Source organism: Somniosus microcephalus, chromosome 4, assembly GCF_052327205.1.
Source record: "Somniosus microcephalus isolate GS21.2 chromosome 4, FLI_Smic_1.0, whole genome shotgun sequence".
Classification (NCBI taxonomy): Eukaryota; Metazoa; Chordata; class Chondrichthyes; order Squaliformes; family Somniosidae; genus Somniosus; species Somniosus microcephalus.
In genome coordinates this window covers 211,363,308-211,390,727 of record NC_140990.1, presented here as the reverse complement: position 1 = coordinate 211,390,727, position 27,420 = coordinate 211,363,308, and the positions used below count along the sequence as shown (strand labels likewise).

At 46.5% G+C, this 27,420-nt stretch overlaps 1 protein-coding gene and 1 long non-coding RNA gene across 2 annotated transcripts in view; one reads left to right on the top strand and one right to left on the bottom strand.

Moving 5' to 3' along the window:
* Positions 1-27,420, top strand: part of LOC147120195 (SPATS2-like protein) — a 390,413-nt gene that overhangs the window by 2,934 nt on the left and 360,059 nt on the right. The gene's annotated exons all lie outside the window — the stretch shown is intronic.
* Positions 13,109-14,963, bottom strand: LOC147120196 (uncharacterized). The gene is made up of 2 exons (XR_015077850.1): positions 14,654-14,963; positions 13,109-14,548 (listed from the first exon to the last, which is right to left on the bottom strand). It is a non-coding gene; the product is annotated as an uncharacterized LOC147120196 (long non-coding RNA).

Genomic DNA, 27,420 nt, shown 5'->3' with positions numbered 1-27,420 from the left:
CTGAAAGCATTGCGCCCACTATGCATTCCCAATCCATTTCAAATCATTTGCTAGTTTCTACTTTTATCCGTTATTTGATCCTTGTTATTTAAACAACCTGAATCGTATTTGTTTTTGCACTGGGGACGCCCACAATGAGATTGCATCCTTTTGTGTCGTAGCTTCCTGAAAGCCCTAGAATGTATGCAAAAAGATTTAAATGAGTACCTGTCAGAATGCCCTGCCTTTGTGCTGGGATTGTGTTTAATCCCCTTTAAGTGGCCACAAAGGAATTTTGGATTTATTTTTTTTGGTTCGAATGTTCACCATACCTTTTAGCACTGCATTGTTTTTTTATTACAGATATTTTCAACATTGATGACATTTTTATTAATGATATGTCATTTCTGGAATAACCTTTGGGGGAAAATTTTACTTTACTCATTCGGGTAAGTTTGCTTTTTAACACCCTGAAAAATAATACTTCATTGTTGTTGCAAAGTCACTGGAAAGCAGACTGTAAGTGAAGCATTTACAGGTCTTCAGCAGAACAGGAACAGATGAAAAGTGAGCGAGGACGTGAAAAGATGTTTGTGCGTTACCACCCTTCACAGTTGCTCAGGGATCCGAGGCATTTAGGTGCAAGCTGTGGTGTCCAGGGAATGGGCAAGTGATGGTCAAGTTAATTGGGGGGGGGGGTGAGGGGCAGGAAGCTGGTTTGGATACAGAGTACAAAGGGTCATTGATGGCAGCCACATGGTCACCCACCCAACAGTTTCCAACTCTGCCACACCGCATGCTCCTTATCACCTGTAGGCAATGACTCGCCTGGTGCCACCTCCTCAAGCTCGCTAACTGCATTCTCCAGGTTTGCTGCCGCTTGTAAATGTTGATACTTGTGTGCAAGCAGAGAAATATTCTTGGATGCTGTGTGGTGCTGTCTTGCTCTGGGAAGCTTACAGTGCTGCCAGCCTGCTCTGACAATGACAGAAAAGGCACACGTGTTAGAACGCTGGCTTCAAACAGAGCTTGCGCTGAAGTAAACTGTGTGATGGTTGCGTGACTATCTGTATTCTTGTGTGGCAATGAGTGTGAAGGAAAACAAGAGTAGGATGGTACTGGTCGAGTTTATGAAAGTTTCACCTTCCTCGATTGCCTCCATGCTCTTATGCACTGAAGCTGGCTGTCAGCTCCTGCCAGGCATGCTGCACTACTATCGGTTGGGGAGGGTGCTCTTAAGTGCCAAACAAGGAAGTCCTCCTCACACCCTCCTCATACAGCAGCACTTCCACTTTGCAAGCCATCAGACTAGGGGTTGGGATGTCCAGAGTGGTCTCCTCCAAGGGAATCAAAGATGTGTGCCCTTCTCTTGTTATAGGAACATAGGAACAGGAGTAGGCCTTCAGCCCCTGCAATCTGTTCCGCCATTCAATTAGATCATGGTTGATCTGTATCTTAAATCCATTGACCCGTCTTGTTTCCATAACCCCTAATACCCTTGCCGAACAAAAATTTATCAATCCCAGTTTTGAAATTTTAAATTGACCTAGTCTCAACAGCTTTTTGGAGGACAGAGTTCCAGATTTCCACTATCCTTTGTGTGAAGAAACGCTTCCTGACAACACCCCTGAACGGCCTGGCTCTAACTTTAAGGTTATGCCCCTTGTTCTGGACTCCCCCAGCAGAGGGAATAGTTTTTCTCTATCTCCCTTATCAAATCCTTTAATCATCTTAAACACCTCAATTAGAGTTCTTTTGTATTATGTGCCATCTTGCCATGCAAGCAGAGACGTATTCTTGGGAGAAGCAAGTACACAATGGCAAACAGTTGTCCAACCTCCAACCCATCCTGGGCGTCAGTAAGTGACCATGCAGCATACAGTTAGGTTGTGTTACAAGGATTTTATGTATGAAGCTCTTTAAAGATGTGAATGTGCCAAATCTTTCATTTCTAAGCTCTAGTGTGAACGTGTTCCTTGCTGGAGCATGGGTGTGCATGAGATGCAATGAAAGATCTGTAGGGTCATTGACATGAACCAACAGTAAATGTAGAACAGGTTGACAACACTGCGTTGCTTGCAGTCTTGAGCAGCTACTAGGTACATGGTACTCTTGGGTAGTCTTATCTTGCTCTGTTCCTTAAAGTATGTGATCTTCTTCCATGCCTGCTCCTGGGTCCTGCAGGCACTATACATAACACTGAGGCTGGCTGCCAGCTCCTGCCAGGCATGCTGCACTGCTATCTGTTGGGTTGGATGCTCTTAAGTACCAAACAGGGCAGTCCTCCTTGCACCCGCCTTACACAGCTGCACCTCCAGTTTGCAAGTCATCAAACAGGGGGTCAGATGCTGTAGTGTGACTCCATTTTGTGCCTCCATTTTGGATTTGCATTCCCTTGGTCTGACATTTCTTTCCGCCACGCCGCTTTTGGAAAGGCTGACAAATATTTAAATACATTCTAAAGACGCTAAGAATTTTTAACCCCATACGTAGCCACTTACCTTTAAGCGGCTGCAGGCCTTCAGATTTTCCCAGCAGCCTCACTGGATATCCTGCTCATGTATCTTGCTCCCTGTGCCTAGGTCAATGCACGCAGACAGCGAATTCAACTTAATTAAATGGGCTAACCTTGCAAATACAGGTTGGGTCAGTCATCCTCGCTCATTGAACATCATCTGATGCAGTTGTGCTGGCACTGTGACAGGAATGGTTTTGTTCTTATCTTTACAATTGATTTGCCCAAGTACAAGCAGTATGCTGTTTTTACAAGATAAGAATATTTAATTACGTAGAATTACATAATATTTACAGCACAGTAGCAGGCCATTTGGCCCAACTCCTCCCACCCCTCTCCATCTATCCTTCAAATGCATTTATGCTATTCGACTTAACTACTCCATGTGATAGCAAGTTCCACATTCTAACCACTCTCTGGATAAAGAAGTTTCTCCTGAATTCCTTAATTGCCTATTCATTTAATTTACTACTACTTCTTTGCATAAAGAAACAATAATCAGGCATTGATATTACAAATGACTGTTAAAAAACACCACCAGTTCAATGAAATGAATGTAGAGCGGGTAAACGCTGGCAGTTTACTCACATCTGGTACGTCTTGCCTCACACACACATCTTGCAGACAGTCCAGGGCTCGGGATGCTGTGATCTGGAGAAGCTGCATGCAAAGTTGTCGTTATTCAATGGTATATCTGTCTTTCCTCACTGAAAGTCACTGTCTTGGTGAGACTTGCAAGACTTACAGTATGCAAAATTCCCTTGCCAACTTTTAACTAATCCAGGATATGAACTCATAGGAGGCACTGTGTGGATTTTCCATTTTTAGACTCTGGTACCATGCCTGGTGTTGTAATAATTAGCCGTTGGAGTGTTTTGGACAAAGGTTTTGTTATATATTCAAAGTGGCACTCACTTAAATGTTCTGTGTTAAAATGGGTGCTTTTAGTCATCCAATGTTGAGAACCTCAATGGAAAGGATTCTTTCTAATGCCCCATCAGACAGACATAGTTTTATAATGAGGCTGCTGTCTATGATATTACCATTAGAGAGGATGCCATAAATAATGAGTGAAATTTGGGCACAGCACTGGAGCAATTGTTGAGTCAGGCCAAGAGAGAACAAGTATTTGTATTATATGGGAGAAATCAACTCGTAAGGAGGGGATAAATGTTGTCCTGCCCCAAAGGAAAATGGAACAAACTGTTTGAAAGAAACTGGATTCTGATTTACTAATTTATTGCAGATAGTGCTGGCTGACTGGAGGCTACAACACAAAACAGATGTTGCTGGAAGAAAGGCAAATCAGACTAATTTGGGAATGAAGAGGCTCTTTAAGTAGAATTGGGTCAATAAATCTATCGCAGTGCCATAGTTTAACAACAATATTCCAGGGCTCAGAAAGCAGAGTTTGCGCCCTTGAGAAACAGAGCTGTAGGAAAGATGTGTTTTGTAAATTGAGAAAATGAGGTAAATGACCAAAGCCCATGGTGCGGGACACCACCAAACTTGATCAGTAGTTGGAGAGAAGACATGGGGGCCAAATCAGGTATGCTGCAGTATTCGGGCAGGCGGTGGGTGTTGAAATCATGCCACCCTCCCGATCACAGTGGCGAGAGGCCTGAACAGTCTTGGTGGTCAGGCCTCATTATCGGGCGAGCTCTGAATGAGCGTCCCAAGGCAGCTTGCCAGTGAGGGAAGGTGGGAAATTGGTTGACTGCTACGCTAAGGTGGCTGACAGCATGGAACCGGGGGTAGAGGGCCACACAGGGACTAGTAATGAGGGGCATAGATAGGGTAGATAGAGAGGAACTTTTCCCCTTAGTAGAGGGGTCAATAACCAGGGGGCATAGTCTCAAGGTAAGGGGCAGGAGGTTTAGAGGGGATTTGAGGAAAAACTTTTTCACCCAGAGGGTGGTTGGAATCTGGAACTCACTGCCTGAAAGGGTGGTAGAGGCAGGAGCCCTCACAACATTCAAGAAGCATTTAGATGAGCACTTAAAACGCCATAGCATATAAGGCTACGGACCAAGTGCTGGAAAATGGGATTAGAATAGACAGGGCTTGATGGCCGGCGCAGACACGATGGGCTGAAGGGCCTCTTTCTGTGCTGTATAACTCTATGACTATGACTCTATGACAGAGTATTTTTAAGGGGTGTGGAGGAGCACTCCTGACCCCACGTAGATTTTGGTGCAGGCCTGCAGTGGTCTCTTTAAGGACCACTGGTTAGGCCACTCCATGCCAGGGACCAGTGGGTGGCACACCTGAAGCCAACGCCAGGAGGCCCAAAGCATTTTTAGGCTTAGGCCTCATTTGAATGCAACCGGTTAGCTTCGGGCAGCAAATGGGCACTCGGCTGCTGCTTGTTGCTTGTGGGAGGGCAGGAAATGCCTACGCTTAGTTGGCCGGCAGGTCGGGCCTTGGGCGTGTGGACAGGGGGTGCTGCTTCCAGAGGGTGGTCAGAACGGGCTGGCAGTGGGATGCTATTATTTTGCACTCCAGCATCTCCTGGCCCCCCCAAAATAAAAGAAATAGAGGTTTGAGGCCCTTGAGCAGCAACCAGCAGCCGTCCCTTTATGAACCCCTGGTTAGGCCGCTCACCGCCTGGTACAAATCATTGGAACAAGCTCCGCCCATTTGTACGTCAACATTGCTACTGGGGCCATGCAATGGCATGGAGCCCGATTTTCACATGGAAAGAGCCTCCCACCTCAAACAGGCGGGAGTGCTGTGCGGCCATTTACAGGCCCACCTGAAAATTGCATCAGACGGTCCTGGAGTGTCCAAGGGGCAGTCCCCCTGGATTTTCCTGTGCCGGTTGCCCATTTTCAGACAAGAAACCGGGGGGGGGGGGCGACACTTGAAAATCATCCTCGATATGAGCTGACAAGTCAGTGACTCGTAATATGGAGAGGATCGTCATGTATCAGTGATAAAGTTATGTATCTGTTAGAGTACCGCACAGTCCTTAGGTGATTTATACCTGGGCATACATTTTGATTCCAATGGATTTAAATAACAACAACTTGTATTTATATAGCGCCTTTAATGTAGTAAAACGTCCCAAGGTGCTGCACAGGAGTATTTTAAGACAAAAAATTTGACACCGAGCCACATAAGGATAAATTAGGGCAGGTGACCAAAAGCTTGGTCAAAGAGGTAGGTTTAAAGGAGCGTCTTAAATGAGGAAAGAGAGGTAGCGAGGCGGAGAGGTTTTGGTTATTTAAATATTATTTTTCTAATAAACCCAATGAAACGTTCGCGATAAAACCTATCTATTGTTGTAATAAATATAAATTGTATAAACTATAGTTGAATTACTGTTTAATAAACTTATTCACAGCATCATCGTTTACTTTTACACTTGGATCTGCATTTTAATTCCCATTTGGTGCAAACATGTCAACTGTCCTCCCATTAGATTGTTGAGGATGAATAACAACAGAGGCAAACCGGTTAAGATTTTGGACTGTTCTAAACCACAGTAAATAATCACTGAGTAGCTGCACAAAATATTAGCAAGCACTTATATTATTTACTGAGAAGCCTAAGTGAAAGGCCAAGAACCAAAGCTTCAGACAGCACCAAGAATGAAGAGAGTAAGAGAGATAAATAAACAAGTAATGGTAAGGTGACACCAAGCCATTGTATTTGAATGATGAAGGGAGGACAGAAGAAGGTAAGCCCATTCTTTTGAGGTCCTGGGAATGATCAGCTAGAAAAGGAGATGGTCCAATTTTTCTGAATTTCAACTTAATGAAAGAAAGATTTTCCAAAATCTTATTTTCAACCTTTGTCTGGTGTGCCCTTCAAACCTTCTTCTCTGTTCAATAAACCTGTCCTGTTCAGCATAATAATAAGCAACCCCTCAGTTTCACTTGAGGATTTACTGTGTTTAACTTTGCCAAACGTGGCTTTCACTATAAAATGTTTTTTTAAGCAGCAAGATGAATGACTAAGCAATTACTGCAGCTTACTGACGGTTTGCACATACTTGAGATTGACAGGCGCAGTGTTGTTAGCAGACCACCAGCCTGGTAGATGGGACTGGGACTTCTCAAGACGAGTGACCAAGAAGACTTTGCTTTCACAAAGACATATTCATGTCATATTATAGAATGGTAATATATATAATCTTGGGAGCTTTCACAATCATTTTCAAATGCAGGCTGTCAGCTTTCTAGGTTATAATTGCTGTGTTTTCTCACTTAAAGGATTTTGTGATGAGTGAACACATTGGAACTCAGGCACCAGCACACATGCAAGGTTTTATCGGCAGCTGAGAAATATGCAGAAACTCGATTGACTGATGTGACAGAGCTAAGCAGCATGTTCCTCCTCTGAAAGTGGAGCCTGTGTAAATGATTTCCAATGGTTCAGGCATTTAGCAGATCCAGTAAATTATTTTTAATAATCCTGTGCAACACACGTGAGGAAAATTGTGGTGCTGTCTGTCCATTTTCTCCTTATTTATCTGTGGGCACTGATTTGCTACCTCAATGATTTATGTACTTTTACTGCATTTATACCAAACATGATTTGCCTTTGAGAGTTCCTTTTGAAAACATGATTTCTCAGTGAAATTCCAAATGGCCGACACACCTTTTTAAAAAAGTGTTATCTTGATAATTGAAGACAACTTCAATGGATTAGTTAAAATACTGTGTGCAGCTTGGGGTGTCCCGTTATAGAATGAACATTAAAACTGTAAAGAGTGTACCATGCACATTCGCTAGGGAGGGAGAACTAATCTTATGAGGAGAGACTTGAGATACTGAGGATATTTCCACTGAAGATAACGGATTCCACAGAGACGGCTAAGGGATTTAATAGAGGTTTTTATAATTCTGAAGGATTTTGATAGGCTGATTAGGAAAAGACTACTTCCTTGATTGCAGAGTCATCAATTTAAAATGGTCACTGAGAGTGAGGAGAGAGGTGAGGAGAGTGAGGAGAGGTTAGGAGAGTGAGGAGAGAGGTTTGGAGAGTGAGGAGAGATGTTAGGAGAGTGAGGAGAGAGGTTAGGAGAGTGAGGAGAGGTTAGGAGAGTGAGGAGAGAGGTTTGGAGAGTGAGGAGAGAGGTTAGGAGAGTGAGGAGAGGTTTGGAGACTGAGGAGAGAGGTTTGGAGAGTGAGGATAGAGGTTAGGAGAGTGAGGAGAGAGGTTAGGAGAGTGAGGAGAGGTTTGGAGGCTGAGGAGAGAGGCTTGGAGAGTGAGGATAGAGGTTAGGAGAGTGAGGAGAGAGGTTAGGAGAGTGAGGAGAGGTTTGGAGAGTGAGGAGAGAGGTTAGGAGAGTGAGGAGAGGTTAGGAGAGTGAGGAGAGAGGTTTGAAGAGTAAGGAGAGAGGTTTGGAGAGTGAGGAGAGAGGTTTGGAGAGTGAGGAGAGGTTAGGAGAGTGAGGAGGGAGGTTTGGAGAGTGAGGAGAGCGGTTAGGAGAGTGAGGAGAGAGGTTTGGAGAGTGAGGAGAGAGGTTTGGAGAGTGAGGAGAGAGGTTTGGAGAGTGAGGAGAGAGGTTTGGAGAGTGAGGAGAGAGGTTTGGAGAGTGAGGAGAGAGGTTTGGAGAGTGAGGAGAGGTTAGGAGAGTGAGGAGCGAGGTTAGGAGAGTGAGGAGAGAGGTTTGGAGAGTGAGGAGAGAGGTTTGGAGAGTGAGGAGAGGTTAGGAGAGTAAGGAGAAAGGTTAGGAGAGAGGTTAGGAGAGTGAGGAGCGAGGTTTGGAGAGTGAGGAGAGAGGTTTGGAGAGTGAGGAGAGAGGTTTGGAGAGTGAGGAGAGAGGTTCGGAGAGTGAGGAGAGAGGTTAGTGTCTTGTTTTGCACACTTTGTACAAAAATAATAACTTGCAGGACAGCGGAGTATTACAGTTTAACTCTTTTATTATGCACTAGCTGAAGTGCCCGGCGGTGCCGAGGGTCTTTTGAGGGCATGTTGTTGTTGGAAGAGAGAGAGAGAGCGACTGGGGGGAAGAGAGAGAGCAACTGGGGGGAAGAGAGAGAGCGACTCGGGGGAAGAGAGAGAGCGACTGGGGGGAAGAGAGAAAGCGACTGGGAGGAAGAGAGAGAGCGACTGGGGGGAAGAGAGAGAGCGATTGGGGGGAAGAGAGAGAGCGACTGGGGGGAAGGGAGAGAGCGACTGGGGGGAAGAGAGAGAGCGACTGGGGGCGAAGAGAGAGAGCAACTGAGGGGGAAGAGTGAGAGCGACTGGGGGGGAAGAGAGCGAGCGACTGGGGGGGAAGAGAGAGAGCGAGAAAGAGAGGGGGGGAGGGGGAGGGGGGAGGGGAGGGGAGGGGGGAGTAGGAGGGAGGGGGAGGGGAGGGGAGGGGAGGGAGGGGGAGGGGGAGGGTGGAGGGGGAGGGGGAGGGGAGGGGGAGGGAGGGGGGAGGGAGAGGGGGAGGGAGAGGGGGAAGGGGGGAGAGGGGGAGGGAGAGGGGGAGGGAGGGGAGAGGGGGAGGGGGGAGGGGGAAGGGGGGCCTGAGACGGCCGATTGCGGCTGGCCGGGCCCGGTTGCCTTGGTAACCCTCCTCCCCTCTCTGCCTCCCGATCTCCGGGCCTGAGCGGCCGATTGCGGCTGGCGAGCCTGGTTGCCAGGGTAACCCTCTCCGCTCCCCCTCCCCTCCTGAGCCCCAGTTGCCTTGGTAACCCTCCTCCCCTCTCCGCCTCCCGATCTCCGGGCCTGGGCCTGAGCGGCCGATTGCGGCTGGCGAGCCCAGTTGCCAGGGTAACCCTCTCCGCTCCCCCTCCCCTCCCGAGCCCCGGTTGCCTTGGTAACACTCCTCCCCTCTCCGCCTCCCGATCTCCGGGCCTGGGCCTGAGTGGCTGATTGCGGCTGGTGAGCCCGGTTGCCGGGGTAACCCTCTCCGCTCCCCCTCCCCTCCCGAGCCCCGCCCCCCCCTGAATGAACCGCCAGGAGCTTGCAGTGAGCCCAGCCAGCCTTTACCAAGATGGCTGGCTGCTGGTTCGGAATCGGGCCCAGTGCGGGGGGGTGAGGGGTGGGAGGAGCTTGCCACAAAACAATTGCCTGGGGTCCAGCATGGCTGGCAACAGATGCCCAGGCTTCGAGGCCTACCTGGAAAAACGGGGAAAGGTAGGAAAATTAATGAGATTAGATAAAAGATTTAGAAAGTAATTAACTTTTTTTAAAAACAATATGTGTTTTAAAAGCAACTTTTTTTTTAAAGACGCAGAAAGCGGGAAAAAGAAAGGAAAAGTTTGGAATCAAGATGGCGGCGACTCACCTCGGTTCAGAACGATAAGGCCCGCCCACACAGGCATCGATTGGTGGACCGTCAGGTCACCGAAGCGTAGGATTGGTCAATCGTCCCGTCACTCGACCGTAGGAGGGCCCGGCCGCACGCGCCAGGAACCCGCCGTACGATTGGTCGACCTCGACGTCACTCGATGTTAATGAGCGGATAATGAGCAGAATGTTGAACGTTTTTTGGATACCGCGGGCGCAATTTTTGTCCGGCCGAAACGTAAATATGCTTAGGACGGTTCTGGAATCGTCAGCTTTCTTTCGACGTAACGCACGTGTAGGTACGCTCTATAACTTTCGAGTTAATTCAAGACAGACAGACAGAAAGACAGACAGACAGACGGAATGACAGACAGAAGTATCCTTTTATATATATAAGATTAGGTCTGATCTTACTCATAGCAGCACCGTGGGGAAAAGCCTGGCATTAGGACCCCTAGCCTGGATCTTCAAAACAATAGTAGTCCTTACAGATGCCTGCAGGCCAATGACAACTCAGCATGTGATCACATGTGAATATAATAGGTATTCCTTACAGATGCCTGCAGGCCAATGATAATTCAATATGCAAATGTTACGGTTTGGAGAGTGAGGAGAGAGGTTAGGAGAAATTTCTTTATGCAGAGCCTGGAAAGGTCACCACAGCAAGTGACTGAGGCAGAGACCATTGCATCTTTTGAGAGAAAATAGCATAAATATTTGAGTAGAGGATGATACAGGGCAATGAGGAGAGAGCAGGGCAGTGAGATTAATGTTGGATTACTGTAGCGAAGAGCTGGTACAGACACGATGGGCTTAATGCCTCCTTCTGTGCTATAAACATCTATAGTTCCAAGAATTTGCAGCAAATCTGAATCATTATTAAATCCATTTTCAAAATTTGGGGGGGAGGGGGGAAAGATTTTCTCTGTTCACAATCTGTAATGAAATCCTAAACGTGTTCTTTCTACACTTGTTTTGCAGTTTCGCTATAAATAGCAAACAAAGACATTCTGAAGATTTCTCTGTAAACTTCAAAATGGCTGCAATAGTCTCTCTGCTATAACTAAAGATATCAAAGAGGAATTTACAACAAATTCACTTAGTAGTTAGATGTCATTGTGTCATGATATCAGCACTTTCAGCTGAAGCTAGAAAGAAGTGGCAAATATTCTTCAGATAACCAAACAAAAAAAAGAGCAAAAATGATTCCATATGTAGGAATGTCTAGTTCCTATCAAGAGACTGAGGTCGACTCAGGCGATCAAACAAACGATGTTTAATGAAAAACTAACAGAGTTTAACAACAAAATGCAAGAGAACTACGTATACTGGTTCAGTCAGTTCGGAGGCTCCACGAGGTGGGGGATCACGTGATGAACGACGTGACGTCATCACGTTTACCCACGCTCTTAAAGGGACCGCGCTCTGTACATGCAAACAGTAAAAACAAAGATACAGACTCAGGCTGTAGCTAACATATTGTTAAAGGGAATTATATACAGTTGGTCTGAGTCCCTTAGTGGCTCCGCCACACATATCTATTTTAATAAATGTGGATGACAAATATTTACTACATATAAGTAGAACAACAAACAGTAATTTTAGTTATTTTCAGTGGCACTGTTGCTACTTTTAAAGAGTTTTTAGGCAGGCAGAATTGCAGAAACAGGGAGGAACATCTTATTCTCCTGTCGAATCTCTGGAGCCTAGGCATTGCTGTATGTGTGCTATTCAGGGTTTAACTGTGGGATAGTAAAGGTTTTGGGGAGAATTTACCCTTGCTGGCTTACTCACAATATTGCTGTTTCCAATCTATGGGTGATATCTCCTTCACAGCTGGCCAGCTAATGAAAACAGAGGGACACTCATCCTTGCAGGCAGTTGTGAACTGTAGGTAGGAGGCCGTTAAGCACCCGAAGCAGTACTGGGAAGGTCAGACCAGACGTTTACTAAGCAAACTTACTGTAGAATTGAGGGTCACATGGTGAGGATAGTTAGTTTTACAGACAAGGAGCTTCAAGCTCTCCTGCAAGAAGTCATGGAGAGGAGACATACACTTTATGGGACTGATACTCATCCTCCCCTCCCATTCTCAGAGGTGTTTGATACATCAGGCATGGGAGATGGTAGCTGAAAACAGACCATACTAATTGATTACTGCAGTTTCAGAAATGGCTGACTCAAATGCAACATCCTTGCAATGCACATCCCAAGGTAAGGCCCCCTGAATCCCAGCAGGCTGCCAGTGAAATGCTGGAGTCAGCTACACTTATTCATTTCACAAGAGAATCACTTCGAAGGAGTGGTAGTTCAGGTGTCACACATCTAAAACAAAGTACCAAGAACAGCACTGTGCCAACTTAAGTTGCCAACATTCACACACTAGGAAAAATAAATGCACGGCACTTGATTTGAACACTGTACCGGAGTATTTTATTGTCATTGATTACAATATAGGAGGAGCCCAGCATAAAATAGCAATCGATGAATTTTGAAGAACTGAGCATAAAGTGTAGGGCAAAGTGATTTGCCCTTTAGGAAATAGTGCAGCTGTGGCAGTGCTTGGAATGCATCTGGTATTCGTGCCTGCCACACTTGTCTTCTTTGTTGCATTGTTGGTACCACTGTTAATTCCTCATTGGGATTTTCACCATCACACGGTGCCATTGCTTTGCTATCCTGGCCATCGACCTGCATGCTGAGGCTTCCCTTTGGGGTGAAGTTATGGAGTATGCAGTAGCCGACAATTATTCAAAAACCCTAGTGGGTGAGGTTGTACTCTAAGGCTACCCCAATTGGTCTCGACATAGGAAGCGTTGCTTCAAAATATGAATATTTTTTTTGGTAATAATTCTGGTTGTAGCATAAGTTTTATTGCACAATCACTCTGCTTGTGTTGGTGGTTGGTGTAGGTACTTCTGGCTGCATAATGTCTCCCTGGTGTTAACCTTCCACTCTTCATGCCCCTTCAATAGGATTGGGCAGAGTCAACATGGATTTATGAAAGGGAAATCGTGTTTGACAAATCTGTTAGACTTTTTTGAGGTTGTAACTATCAGAATAGATAAGGGGGAACCAGTGGATATGGTGTATTTGGATTTTCAGAAGGCATTCGATAAGGTGCCAGACAAGAGGTTATTAAACAAAATTAGGGCTCATGGGATTGGGGGTAATATACCAGCATGGATTGAGGATTGGTTAATGGACAGAAAACAGAGTAGGAATAAATGGGTCATTTTCGGGTTGGCAGGCTGTAACTAGTGGGGTACCGCAAGGATCAGTGCGTGGGCCTCAGCTATTCACAATCTACATCAATGATTTGGATGAGGGGACCAAATGTAATATATCCAAGTTTGCTGATGAAACAAAGCTGGGTGGGAATGTAAGTTGTGAGGAGGATGCAAGGAGGCTTCAAGGGGATATAGACAGGCTAAGTGAGTGGGCAAGAACATGGCAAATGGAATATAATGCAGAGAAATGTAAAATTATCCACTTTGGTAGAAAAAACAGAAAAGCAGAGTATTTCCTAAATGGTGAGAGATTGGGGAATGCAGATGCCCAAAGGGACCTGGATGTCCTTGTACACGAATCACTGAAAGTTAACATGCAGGTACAGCAAGCAATTAGGAAAACAAATGGTACGTTGGTATTTGAGTATAAGATTAAAGACATCTTACTGTAATTATATAGGGCCCTGGTGAAACCACAGCTGGAGTATTGTGTACAGTTTTGGTCTCTTTACCTAAGGAAGGATATACTTGCCATAGAGAGAGTGCAATGAAGGTTCACCAGACTGGTTCCTGGGATGGGGGGATTGTCCTATGAGGAGAGGTTGAGTGGACTAGGCCTATATTCTCTAGAGTTTAGAAGAATGAGATTTGATCTCATTGAAACATACAAATTTCTTACAGGGTTTGACAGGGTGGATGCAGGGAGGATGTTTCCCCTGGCTCTGGAGTCTAGAAGCAGGGGTCACAGTCTCAGAATAAGGGGTCAGCCATTTAGGACTGAGATGAGGAGAAATTTCTTCACTCAGAGGGTGGTGAATCTTTGGAATTCTCTACCACAGAGGGCTGTGGAGGCTCAGTTATTGATTATATTCAAGACAGAGATCGATAGATTTTTGAATATTAAGGGATTCAAGGTATATGGGGATAGTGCAGGAAAGTGGAGTTGAGGTAGAAGATCAGCCATGATCTTATTGAATGGTGGAGCAGGCTCGAGAGGCCAAATGGCCTACTCCTGCTCCTATTTCTTATGTTCTTGTGTTCAACTAAGAGTGGCACAGATTAAGACGTCATAAGATCTTCTAGGAAAGCAGGCATTGTGTTGCATGATTCTGTACTGGTGGCTGATACCATGCTCACACCGTGATAAAGAAAATCCCCTGGCATCTCGTAGGCACTGCATTGTGTTCAGGGGCTGAAGTAGCAATAGGTGGAGTCGACGATCCTTTGGACTCATGAAAACCACTGGTTCTATGGATTCACGTTGCCCTCTCATCTTGCTGCTGTTGGTCCATGGTGAAAGTGATGGAGACCGTGGCTCTGCTGAATGATGTATTTGTTCCTTCCTTGATACACAGTGCTAGATGGGAAAGAACCAAACACATAAAAATTGAGGGGCCCTTGACTTTGATGGCCATTGGCAGTCCCGTACAAGTTGTGTGGAGGTCTTCCTGGAAGAGGTGCCATAACTCTGTCAATGCTTCGCTGCTAAATTTCAGTCTCATTAGACACATTTATACTGTCATTAACTGGAAGCTGTGTCTGGTACAGGATACATGCTATGGAGTTGCGCTTTGACTTAGTTATTCCATCCCTGAGAAAACAAAAGAGAACAAAATATCCACCTTCAAGCACTATTTTCATTTCCTGATACTCTCTGTTACGTTACTGTAGCTCAGTGTGTGTGTGTGACCATTACCCAGTAAGACAGCATTGCATGAATATTGTAATACTAGCTGTGAGCTCTGGATAGCCTTTGGCTTCATTGTTGCCACCTTCCCAGTGCTCCCCAACCCAACAATGTCAAGAGTGACCTCCTCAAATGGTGCAGAAGTGCATCCAGCACCTGGTCATCATACCTTCTTTACCTTTGTATGACAGCCTTTGTAACACAACTATGAACAGCTGCCCAGCTCTTCCCTGTACTTTTGCAGTGGTTTAAATGGCTGGTTAGCACAGTTAGCAGGTGTTGGCCCTCATTGTCAATCACACTGCTCTTTTGGACAATTCGTTATGCACATGATTTAGGTCTGCCCCATAAAACAGCTAAATCATATTAACAAGTGTGCTTTGTTATACTATAAAACCTTAAGTATTGGTCAGTTAAACCTTGATTAGCACACCAACAGCTTTAGCTTTCCATGCTTACATGTGACTGATTGATACATTGGAAGAAAAACATACATAAGGAAACACATTCCTCACTCTTAAAATCCAGCGCTTTTGGACAGAATTATTATTTCCATCCTACAATAAATGAACCTGACAGTTGGAATGTAAAAATGTAATTCCCTACTTCTATCGTTTAAATAAGTACACGTAAACATGTCAAATTCATGCAAACTTTTGAATTCCCATTGGCTGGTTAGGTTGTTGCAGAGTATTTTGCCACTGGTAGGTTAGTGACTGAACAGCTACACTGTCCGTGGCACCCCTGTGAAGAACCACACCACCACAAGCTTCCACCCTCTTCTCTGTCCCTGTAATCCCAGAGAAGTAATATGCACCTGGTTTTAGCTTCTACCTTTCTTTCCTGAAGATCTACCACCTCAACAGGGGGCACAGGAGGAGGAAGAGGAAGATAATGAGGGGGGACAGCAGGGCATATATTTCTTCAATGTCGATTATGGTGATGTTTCCAGTGGCAGAAGGGTCAGTAACCAGAGGACACAGACTAAGGTAATTGGCAAAAGAACCAAAGGTGACATGAGGGAAAACAAAATTATGCAGCGAGTTGTTAAGATCTGGAATGCACTGGCTGAAAGGGTGGTGGAAGCAGATTCAACAGTAACTTTCAAAAGGGAATTGGATGAATATTTGAAGGGGAACATTTTGCAGGGCTGTGGGGAAGCAGCAGGAGATTGGGACTAATTGGATAGCCGGCACAGGCATGATGGGCCGAATGGCCACCTTCTGTGCTGTATCATTCTCTGATTCTAGGATAACGATGATGCTAATGATGAGTAAAATGATGATGAGGAACAGGTCACACAGGAGTCTCTGGAGCATGACCCTGCCCCAAGTGCTCCTGCCCCAAACCCCTCAATGCCACTTGCTGCATCTTGTGTTTTTTCACTCCCAGGCCCCAGCTCTGATAGTTTCACCTGGGAGGAATTAGAAGTGTTAGGGAGCACATCACACTGGATGATTCACAGGGCACAAGGGAGCTGGAGGAGCGGACAATGGGTGAGGATGTGCCACCTTCCTAGCAGAGGCTGAGGAGAAGGCTGCTCATGGGTCCAGAATTATGGAACCAAAAACTCAGGTACTTGCCTGAAAAGAAGGATGTTTGAGGAGCATTGTGCCAATGTGCGAGCTTTGAGATCAGTCTCCGAGGTTGTGTGGCAACTGACAAGTGTGACTCTTGAATCTACACTCTCGTTTGCGGCATCATCAGGAAAGCTTTTTCTTCGTTGGCGATATCAATGATGTGTGCCTCAAGACAAGAGCACATTCCTGGCCTCCAGCCTTCCCCTTCAGAGAACCACAACAGTAGAACGTAAGAGACGAGATCTGGCTGCCCAGGAGCAAGATCCAGTGGTGGCTGCCTGCCAGGAGCAAGCTGTCATGAGAGGAGGGCTACCTCGGTCACATGACTCGTTCGTAGAGCATGAGAATCCAACCACCTGTGGTGATACTGACCCTCAGGTTACATCTGGAGGAATTACTAGAATAAGTGAAAGAAAGGCACAGAAAGTGGTCTGCACAGAGTGATCTTAAACGGAGTGCTTCTAAGCAGAGTACTAAAGTTGGGAATTTGGAGAGAGTGGGTGTTCGGCGCAGAGGGAGAAGGAGGAGAGGGCGAGAGGAGCAGCTGGAGATAAAGGTAGGCCCGAGAGCCCAGAGGGAGTGCGAGCGTCAGGGACCGAGGTTAGTGACGTCAGCACAAGGGAAGGAGCTGAAAAGAAAAGAAAAATTGGTGAGTAGCTGGTGATTTTTTTAAAGTCTTGAGTTTATTTCTGTTAAGTTAGTTAATAGTCTATTAAATAGAGGCATGGCAGGCCAACTCAGTCCCGTGGAATGCACATCTTGTGCCATGTGGGAACTCCCGGATGCTTCCCATGTCCTGGATAACCACATGTGCAGGAAGTGTCATCAGCTGGAGGAGCTCGAGCTCTGGGTTTCGGAGCTTGAGCAGCAGCTGGCATCACTGCGGTGCATCCTTGAGGCTGAGAGCTACGTGGACAGCACGTTTCAGGAGGTGGTTACTGTTGTGTCCGTCGGTAGTAAGACACAAGACTGCAGGAGAACGGTACAACAGGTGTTTACTCAACGTGGCTCACTCTGGAACTGAACTGTACAGATTACTACTCAGTGCTATATACAGGTGTGGTCACTGTCGGTACTACAGTATACATGAGCTGTAAAAAGTAGTTCCCCCTTAAAGGTATATACATTACAATTCCTCCCCTTTTAGATTAATAGTACCATAACACTCATTTAACAATTAAATATCAAACTAATTACAATTAACACTTTTAACATACAACGTTAGCTGAAAATAGTCCATTTATATATTCAGTCTTTGGGGAGGCTTCCTGATCCTTTCTGGATAGCGCCTTTCCTGAGTGTCTCGCTCTTGGTGCGGAGGCGATTCTGGCACCCTGTCGTCGGTTGGGTCATCGGGTTCCGATGCTACTGTTTCTGGGGTAGGTGCGACCTGTACATCGGGTTCCTCACCAGGTATGTATGGGCGAGGCATGGGGTTGACCTGTTCCTGTGACTCTAGGATCTGGTCAGCATGGCGTCTCACGATGTTCTCCCCAACGTCCACTGTGTACATTAGTGGGCCCTGCCGTGTGCATATCGTTCCTGGCTGCCATTTTTCTGTTCGGTAGTCGCGGGCCAAGACTGGTTGCCCTACATTGAAGCTCCTTGTTGGCTTCTCATGGATGTGCTGGAATTGCTTACTCTCAACATCTCTTTGTACGTTTGGTCTGAGCAAATCCAGGCGAGATCTTAACCTTCGGTTGAAGGACATCATGGCCGGGGCCTGGTTGGTGACTGCATGTGTCGCATTCCGGTAGGCGAACAGGAAATTGTCCACCTTCTGCTGCAGCGAAATGTTGTCATTGTACATAGCCTTTATTGCCTTCTTAAAGGTTTGTACGAACCTCTCAGCCAATCCATTTGTGGCTGGATGATACGGGGCGGATGTGTAATGCCTTACCCCATTCTTCTTCATAAAGCTCCGAAACTCTTCGGACACAAACTGTGGTCCGTTATCGGAGCAAATCTGTTCTGGCAAGCCATTCCTGGCAAAAATGGTCCGTAGGACTGCAATAGTTTTCTCCGTGGTGGTGGAGGACATTTTGATGACCTCAGGCCATTTCAAGTGCGCATCCACGGCTATTAAAAACATTGAGTCCATGAATGGACCAGCAAAATCAATATGCATCCGTTGCCATGGAGATGAGGGCCACTCCCATGGGTGTAGAGGGGCATGTGGTGGTGCATTTTGGACTTTCTGGCATCCTGAGCAGCTCTTGGTCAGGTCCTCGATTTGTTTATCGATTCCCGGCCAACACACATAAGCCCTGGCAAGGCTTTTCATTTTTTACCCCTCCCAGATGACCCTCATGAAGCTCATTGAGCATGCTATCCCTTAACTTGGGTGGAATTACCACTCGGGATCCACACATCAAGGTCCCCCGGCATACTGACAGCTGTTCTCTTCTTGTCGAGAATGCTGCCAACAGTGAGTCGCCATGTGCTGGCCATCCCTTCACCGTCAAATCATATACCCGAGACAGTGTCGGGTCATTTCGGGTCTCCTTTTCTATACGAGCGTTAGTTACCGGTAGGTATTCAACTATAGTCGAATGAAATATTTCGACAGGATCCACTGCTGGTGCTTCCTCCGCAGTAGGCAGTGGCAGGCGTGATAGCCCATCAGCATTTCCATGCTGTTTCGTGCCCTTATATTCAATGTTGTAGTGGTGCTCCCCTAGAAAGAGTGACCATCTTTGTAGTCGTTGCGCAGTCATCACCGGAACGCCCTTCTTCGGATTCAAAATGGAGACAAGAGGCTGGTGGTCAGTCAGCAAGGTGAATTTCTGCCCGTGTAGATAGTGATTGAACTTTTTCACTCCCCACACTAGGCTGAGGGCCTCCCTGTCAATCTGGGCGTAGTTACGCTCGGCTGAGGTTAGTGATCATGACGCAAAGGCTATTGGCCTCTCTGAGCCATCCGAGAATTTGTGCGACAGCACCGCTCCAATGCCGTAGGGTGACGCATCACACGCCAACCGAATTGGTAGTGCTGGGTTGAAATGGGCCAATACCTCTTTCGATGTGATTAGTGTTTTGCTCTTCTGGAAAGCTCATTTACATTCGTCACTCCACTTCCATGGCACTCCAGTTTGCAGTAGGGTGTTCAGTGGGTGTAGTATTGTAGACAAATTTGGCAAGAACTTATGGTAGTAGTTTACCAGCCCGAGGAACGATCTCAGTTGTGACATGCTTTCTGGTGCTGGAGCCTTGACTACTGCCTCAATCTTTCCTGGGGACTTATGTAACCCCTCTTTATCGATAACGTGGCCACAATACGAGATCTGTTTTTTAAAAACTCGCATTTGGGGCGGTTAGCTCGGAGCCCATATTCCTTCAATCTAGTGAGCACCTGCTTCGGGTTGGCGAGGTGATCACTGTCATTTTCGCCCGTGACCAGGATGTCGTCCAAATAACACTGGGTCCTGGGATCCCTTGCAGGACTTGTTCCATTGCAATTTGCCAAATAGCCGGAGCTGATGCTACCCCGAATACCAGCCGGTTGTATTGGTAGAGACCTTTATGGGTGTTGATTGTGAGGTATTTTTTTGATGCTTCTTCTACCTCCATTTGCAGATACGCCTGGGCCAGATCAACCTTAGTGAAGCGTTTCCCTCCAGATAGCGAGGCGAAAATATCTTCAATCCGTGGAAGTGGATATTGCACGGTGTGAAGGACTGGGTTCACTGTTACCTTAAATTCCCCACAGATGCGAACCTTCCTTGGTTCCCCAGGCGTGCTGCTCAATGACTTTTTCATCACAGGGATGATGGGTTTAGCCCACTTGCTCCAGTCTACCTTGGACAGTACTCCTGAATGTTCCAAACTCTCCAGCTCTGCTTTGACGGCTGGGCAGATCGCATAAGGTACCGGTCTGGCCTTAAAAAATTTTGGGCTTGCGTTTTCTTTGATTTTAATTGTTGCTGTCATGCCTTTTAGTGTTCCGAGTCCTTGCTGGAACACTTCTTGCGCGTCGGTTAGGATCTTTGATAGTCGCCCAGGTGTGACGTCGTCCTCCTTTTTGGCAGCCACAGTCAGTGCTTGTATGGAATGCCAATCCAGCTGTATTTTCCGGATCCATTCACGTCCCAGTAATGGTGGTCCCCCATCTTGCAATACATACAGGTCTAGTTTTGGTGTTTCCTTACCGTTATATATAACGGTCACCCTTATTTTTCCTTTGGGGTAGACTTTTTGCCCCGTGTACGTCTTCAAAATAATTTTTGTGTCTCTCAAGGGTATGTGTGAGAATAGCCGCTCATAGTCCCGTCGGTTTATGACTGTTAGGGCTGATCCTGTGTCCAATTCCATTTTTACCTGGACTCCTGCTATCTTGAGAGTGACCCAAATGGTTCGGTGATCCTCCGTTGTGATCACATTATGTAGTTTCAGACAACTCAGTTCCCTGCTTTCGGAGTCGTTATCACTCTTTTGTTCGTCTGAAGTATTCTCCGTCATCTTATGTACCTTCTTGTACTTTCCTTTGGTAGGTTTCTTATTGCTGGTTTTCTTTTCCGACCTGCAGACTCGTGCTATGTGTCCTACTTTTCCACACTGTCTGCACACTTTGTCTTTGAACCAGCAATCATTCTGGTCGTGTGTTATTCTGCCGCAGCGATAGCACTTCTCTGTTCCATATGACATTTCGTTTGTGCCATATTCTTGCGGTCTCTGTTGTATCTCTGCAGCACCCCGTGCTGCTGCTTCATATGATACCACAATGCTGAAAGCCTTGTCTAGCGTAAGGTCCTTTTCAGATAAAAGCTGTTTCTGGGTTCCTTCACTTTGAAGCCCACACACAAACTTGTCCCTTAAGGTATCTGCCAGTCCCGTTCCAAACTGGCAGTGTTTCGATAGTTTGCGCAGTTCTGTTAAATATTCAGCATTGCTTTCATCCTTATGCTGGTTCCGTTTGTGAAACTTGAATCTTTCTGCTATCAGCAGCGGTGTGGGGTTTAAATGTTCCTGTAGTATCGTCACTATGTCTCCAAAACTCTTTTCCACTGGCTTCGCTGGGGTTACTAGATTTCGTAATAAGCCATACGTCTTTGCACCCATTAAATTTAACAATACCGGTGCTTTCTTGTCATCTGACACCTCATTTGCCTTGCAGTATACCTCTATTCATTCGACATATGTCGTCCAATCTTCGACTTCATTGTCAAATGCGGTGATACTGCCACTCTTCGGCATTTTGGGTGTGGTTTACAATGGCTTAAAATGGCGTCTCCCGTGCTTTCCTTCCTCCCCCACTGCTGCCAACGCCGCTCTCGATGGTCCTCGTGGCAATGGCAGCGCCCTGTAGGTTTCGCGCGCTTCTCCTGCGCTGCTGCCAACGCCGCTCTCGGCGGTCCTCATGGCAATGGCGGCGCCTCGCGGGTTTCTGCGCGTCTCTCTCCCTCCCCTCGACGCTGCTCGGCCCCTGAACACCGGCTGCGCCCTGTGCGCTCTGCCCTCTCTCTCTCTCTCTCCCGTCGACGCTGCTCGGCCCTTTGCTGTGCCGCTCGGTCGGGCTCTAGCCCGCTGCTGTCCGGGAAGGGTCTGCGCACTACCTGTTGCCAGCCCGTTTCGCTTGACCACCGCGACTGGAAAGCGAAGCCTGGCTCTCAACAGCCTCCCCCGCAATTCTCGAGTCTCTGCTGGATGACTGGGCGGTTGCCCGTGGTCAACGCCCGTGTCTCTGGCCTTGACCTCCAATCTACTGTTCTCCAGGAACGAATCCCTGGGAGGTGATGCAGAGTTGCAGGTAGGATCGAATTTGCCTCGTCGCCAATGTTGTGTCCGTCGGTAGCAAGACACAAGACTGCAGGAGAACGGCACAAAAGGTGTTTACTCAACGTGGCTCACTCTGGAACTGAACTGTACAGATTACTACTCAGTGCTATATACAGGTGTGGTCACTGCCGGTACTACAGTATACATGAGCTGTAAAAAGTAGTTCCCCCTTAAAGGTATATACATTACAGTTACCTCGCATTATAAGAGTGTGCAGGCTGAGAGGGAATGGATGACTGCCAGACAGACTAGGAGGACCAGGCAGGTAGTGCAGGAATCCCTCTGAGTGCATCTCACTCTCTGAGGGCAATGGATTCCCTGGGGAGTACAGCCAGGGCCAAGTCCACAGCACCACAGGTGGCTCAGCTGTACAAGGGGGGAGGAGGAAGATCGGGAAAGCAACAGTGGTAGGGGATTCAATAGTTAGGGGAACAGACAGGTATTTCTGCAGCCGCAGACATGACTCCAGGATGGTATGTTGCCTCCCTGGTGCCAGGGTCAAGGATGTCACTGAGTGCCTGCAGGACATTCTGAGGGGGGAGGGTGAACAGCCAGAGGTCGTGGTCCATATCTGTATCAAAGACTTAAGTAGAAAGAGGGATGAGGTCCTGCAAGCAGATTTTAGGGAGCTAGGAAAGAGATTAAAAAGCAGGACCCCAAAGGTAGTAATTTCCGGATTGCTCCCGGTGCCATGAGCTAGTGAGTATAGAAATAGGAGGATAGAGCAGCTGAATGCGTGGCTGGAGAGGTAGTGCAGGAGTGAGGGCTTTAGATCCCTGGGACATTGGGATCGGTTCTGGGGGAGGGTGGGACCTGTACAGGCCGGACCGGTTGCGCCTCAACAGAGCCGGGACCAAAATCCTCATGGCGGGGGTGGTTTTGCTAGTGCTGTTGGGGAGAGTTTAAGTTAATTTGGCAGGGGGATGGGCACCAGGATGTAGCATTAGAAAGGAGAAACAAGGTGCACAAAGGATTGGGAGAGACAGATAGCATTGAGTAAGAAATAGTAGAGTATTAGGTGGGGTCAGACTAAGAGAGAATACAAGAAGGCCTAAGATAGGTTTACAGTGCATGTGTGTAAACACAAGAAGTGTGGTAAATAAGGTTGGTGAATTGCAGGCGAAAATAGTCACATGGAAATATGATGTCGTGGCGATAATGGAGACCTGGCTCAAAAAAGGACAGGATTGGGTACTAAATATTCCTGTGTGGCGGTCCCATTGGTTGTCCTTTACATTGAGATACATAATTCCCTTTAACTTAATTTACTTATGTATGTATAACTTACTTAACTGTATGTACTTAACTTACTTATTTGTATAACTTACCAGTTGGGGCTGTTGTCTCTTTAACTTACCTGTTGGGCCGTTGCCCCTTTAAGAGGCGACCTAACGCGCTGACGTCACGCATCACGTGACGCATGCGCGTCGGTCGCCGGCCCGATTCGGGTTTCCTAGACGGCCGCTGGCACAGCCCGGCCTACCGCGACTTCGGCCGCATCGGCCAGCAGGCGGGAACGAAGCGATCCTCCACTCCCGCGGCAAGTATTGGCACAGTCCAGCCTTGCAACCTCGGCCTCAAAGGCCAGCCTCCGTACCGGGGAGATGTACCTAAGCGCACGCGAACGTGCTGACGTCACGATGCGGTCACGTGACGCCCAAAGCACGGGAATATAGAGCAGAGCGTAATGAGGTCATGACGCTCCCCACGGGACTGGGAACTCAGTCCTTGTGGAGTCCCCGCTGGGACAAGACCTACAACATGGTGCTCCTGCAGTCAGCCATCTTACCGGCTACCTTAACTGCTGTAATTATCCTGTTCTGGTAAATAAACAACTTATTTATAGTTCGTCGAAGTTAAACTCTTTCATTTAGTGGCGATTTACACGAACCACTACACCTGGATATAAGATGTTCAGGAAAGATAGGGAAGGAAAGAAAGGAGGTGGGGTGGCTGTATTGATTAAGGATAATATTACAGGGCTGGAGAGAGAGGATGTCCTGGAGGGGTCAAGGACAGAATCTATTTGGTTAGAGTTGAGAAACAATAGAGGTGCCATTACACTACTAGGTGTATTCTATAGGCCACCAACTAGTGGGAAGGATATTGAGGAGCAAATTTGCAGGGAAATTACAGAGAAGTGCAAGAACTATAGAGTAGTAATAGTGGGGGACTTCAACTATCCTAATATAGACTGGGATAGGAATAGTGTAAAGGGCAGAGAGGGAGAAGAATTTCTGAAGTGTGTCCAGGAGAACTTTCTTGATCAGTACATTTCCGGGCCAATGAGGAAGGAAGCATTGCTGGATCTGGTTATGGCGAATGAGATGGGTCAAGTGGAGCAAGTGTCAGTAGGTGAACATTTAGGGAACAGTGATCATAGTACTATAAGGTTTAGATTAGCTATGGAAAAGGACAGGAAGCAATCTAGAGTAAAAATACTTAATTGGTGGAGGGCCAATTTCAGTGGGTTAAGAACGGATCTGGACTGGGTAAATTGGCAGGCAAAACTGTAATCGAACAATGGGCTGCCTTTAAAAAGGAGATGGTTTGGATACAGTCGAGGTACATTCCCACAAGGGGGAAAGGTCGGGCAACCAAAGCCAGAGCTCCCTGGATGATGAAAGAGATAGACAGTAAGATGAATGATAGATGTCAGGTTGAGAATACAAATGAGAACCAGGCTGAATATAGAAAGTTCAGAGGGGAAATGAAAAAGGAAATAAGAGGGGCAAAGAGAGAGTATGAGAATAGATTGGCAGCTAACATAAAATGCAATCCAAAAATATTCTATAGGCATATAAATAATAAACGGGTGGTAAGAGGAGGAGTGGGGCCGAGTAGGGACCAAAAAGGAGACCTACGCATGGAAGCAGAGGGCATGGCTGAGGTACTAAATGAATATTTTGCATCTGTCTTTACCAAGGAAGAAGATGCTGCCAAAGTCATAGTGAAAGAGGAGGTAGTTGAGATATTGGATGGGATAAAAATTGATAAAGAGGAGGTACTAGAAAGGCTGGCTGTACTTAAAGTAGATAAGTCACCAGGAATGGATGGGATACATTCTAGGATGCTAAGGGAGCTAAGGGTGGAAATTGTGGAAGTACTGGCCATAATTTTCCAGTCCGCCTTAGATACGGGGGTGGTGCCAGAGGACTGGAGAATTACAAATGTCACACCCTTGTTCAAAAAAGGGTGTAAGGATAAACCCAGCAACTACAGACCAGTCAGTTTAGCCTCGGTGGTGGGGAAGCTTTTAGAAACGATAATCTAGGACAAAATTAACAATCACTTGGACAAGTGTGGATTAATTAAGGAAAGCCAGCATGGATTTGTTAAAGGCAAATCGTGTTTAACTAACTCGACTGAGTACTTTGATGAGGTAACAGAAAACAAAGAGTAGGGATAAACGGGTCTTTTTCAGGATGGCAGGCTGTGACTAGTGGAGTACCGCAAGGATCGGTGCTTGGGCCCCAGCTATTCACAATCTATATCAATGATTTGGCTGAGGGGACTAAATGTAACATTTCCAAATTTGCTGATGATACAAAGCTTGGTGGCAGTGTCAGTTGTGAAGAGGATGAGAAGAGGCTTTAAGGGGATCTCGACAGGCTCAGTGAGTGGGCGAAAACATGGCAGATGGAATATAACGTGGATACATGTGAAGCTATCCACTTTGGTAGAAAAAACAGAAAGGCAGAGTATTTCCTAAATGGTGAAAGATTGGGGAATGCAGATGCCCAAAGGGACCTGGGTGTCCTTATACATAAGTCACTGAAAGTGAATGTGCAGGTGCAGCAAGCCATCAGGAAGGCAAATGGTGTGCTGACCTTCATTACAAGAAGATTTGAGTACAGGAGTATAGGGCCTTGGTGAGACCACACCTGGAGTACTGTGTAGAATTTTGGTCTCCTTACCTAAGGAAGGACATACTTGCCATAGAGGGAGTGCAATGAAGGCTCACGAGATTGATTCCTGGGATGGCGGGACTGTCGTATGAGAAGAGATTGAATAAACTAGGCCTGTATTCTGATAGCAAAATACTGCAGATGTTGGAAATCCGAAATAACAACAGAAAATGCTGGAAAAACTCAGCAAGGTCAGACAACATCCGTGGAGAGAAATTTGAGTTGACGTTTCAGGTCGAACCCTTCTTCAAAACTGGAAAGAAAAGAAATTAGATCGAGGTACTAAATGAATATTTTGCATCTGTCTTTACCAAGGAAGAAGATGCTGCCAAAGTCATAGTGAAAGAGGAGGTAGTTGAGATATTGGATGGGATAAAAATTGATAAAGAGGAGGTACTAGAAAGGCTGGCTGTACTTAAAGTAGATAAGTCACCAGGAATGGATGGGATACATTCTAGGATGCTAAGGGTGGAAATTGTGGAAGTACTGGCCATAATCTTCCAGTCCACCTTAGATACGGGGGTGGTGCCAGAGGACCAGAGAATTGCAAATGTCACACCCTTGTTCAAAAAAGGGTGTAAGGATAAACCCAGCAACTACAGACCAGTCAGTTTAGCCTCGGTAGTGGGGAAGCTTTTAGAAACGATAATCTCTGCTTCCATGCGTAAGTCTCCTTTTTGGTCCCTACTCGGCCCCACTCCTACTCTTAACACCCATTTATTATTTATATGCCTATAGAATATTTTTGGATTGCATTTTATGTTAGCTGCCAATCTATTTTCTTTCCAGTTTTGAAGAAGGGTTCGACCCGAAACGTCAACTCAAATTTCTCTCCATGGATGTTGCCTGACCTGCTGAGTTTTTCCAGCATTTTCTATTGTTATTTAGGCCTGTATTCTCTTGAATTCAGAAAAATGAGAGGAGATCTCATTGAAGCATACAAAATTATTACAGGGCTTGATAGGGTGGATGCTGGAAGAATGTTTCCCTTGGCTGGGGAGTCTAGAACCAGGGGCCACAGACTCAGGATAAAGGGTAGGCCATTCAGGACTGAGATGAGAAGAAATTTCTTCACACAGAGGGTGGTGAATCTTTGGAATTCTCTACCCCAGAGGGCTGTGGAGGCTCAGTCATTGGGTATATTCCAAACAGAAGTCGATAGATTTCTGACTAGTAAGGGAATCAAGGGATATGGCGATAGGGCCGGTGAATGGAGTTGAGGCAGAAGATCAGCCATGATCTCATTGAATGGCGGAGCAGGCTCAAAGGGCCGAATGGCCTACTCCTGCTCCTATTTTTTATGTTCTTATGTTCTTAAAGGGTTGATAAGGGCAATGCGGTTGATGTGGTGTACATGGACGTACAAAAGGCATTAAATAAAGTGCCACATAATAGGCTTGCCAGCAAAGTTGAAGCCCATGGAATAAAAGGGACAGTGACAACGTGGATACGAAATTGGCTAAGTGACAGGAAACAGATGTAAGGGGTTTTCCTTGAGAGATTTCCCTGAGGT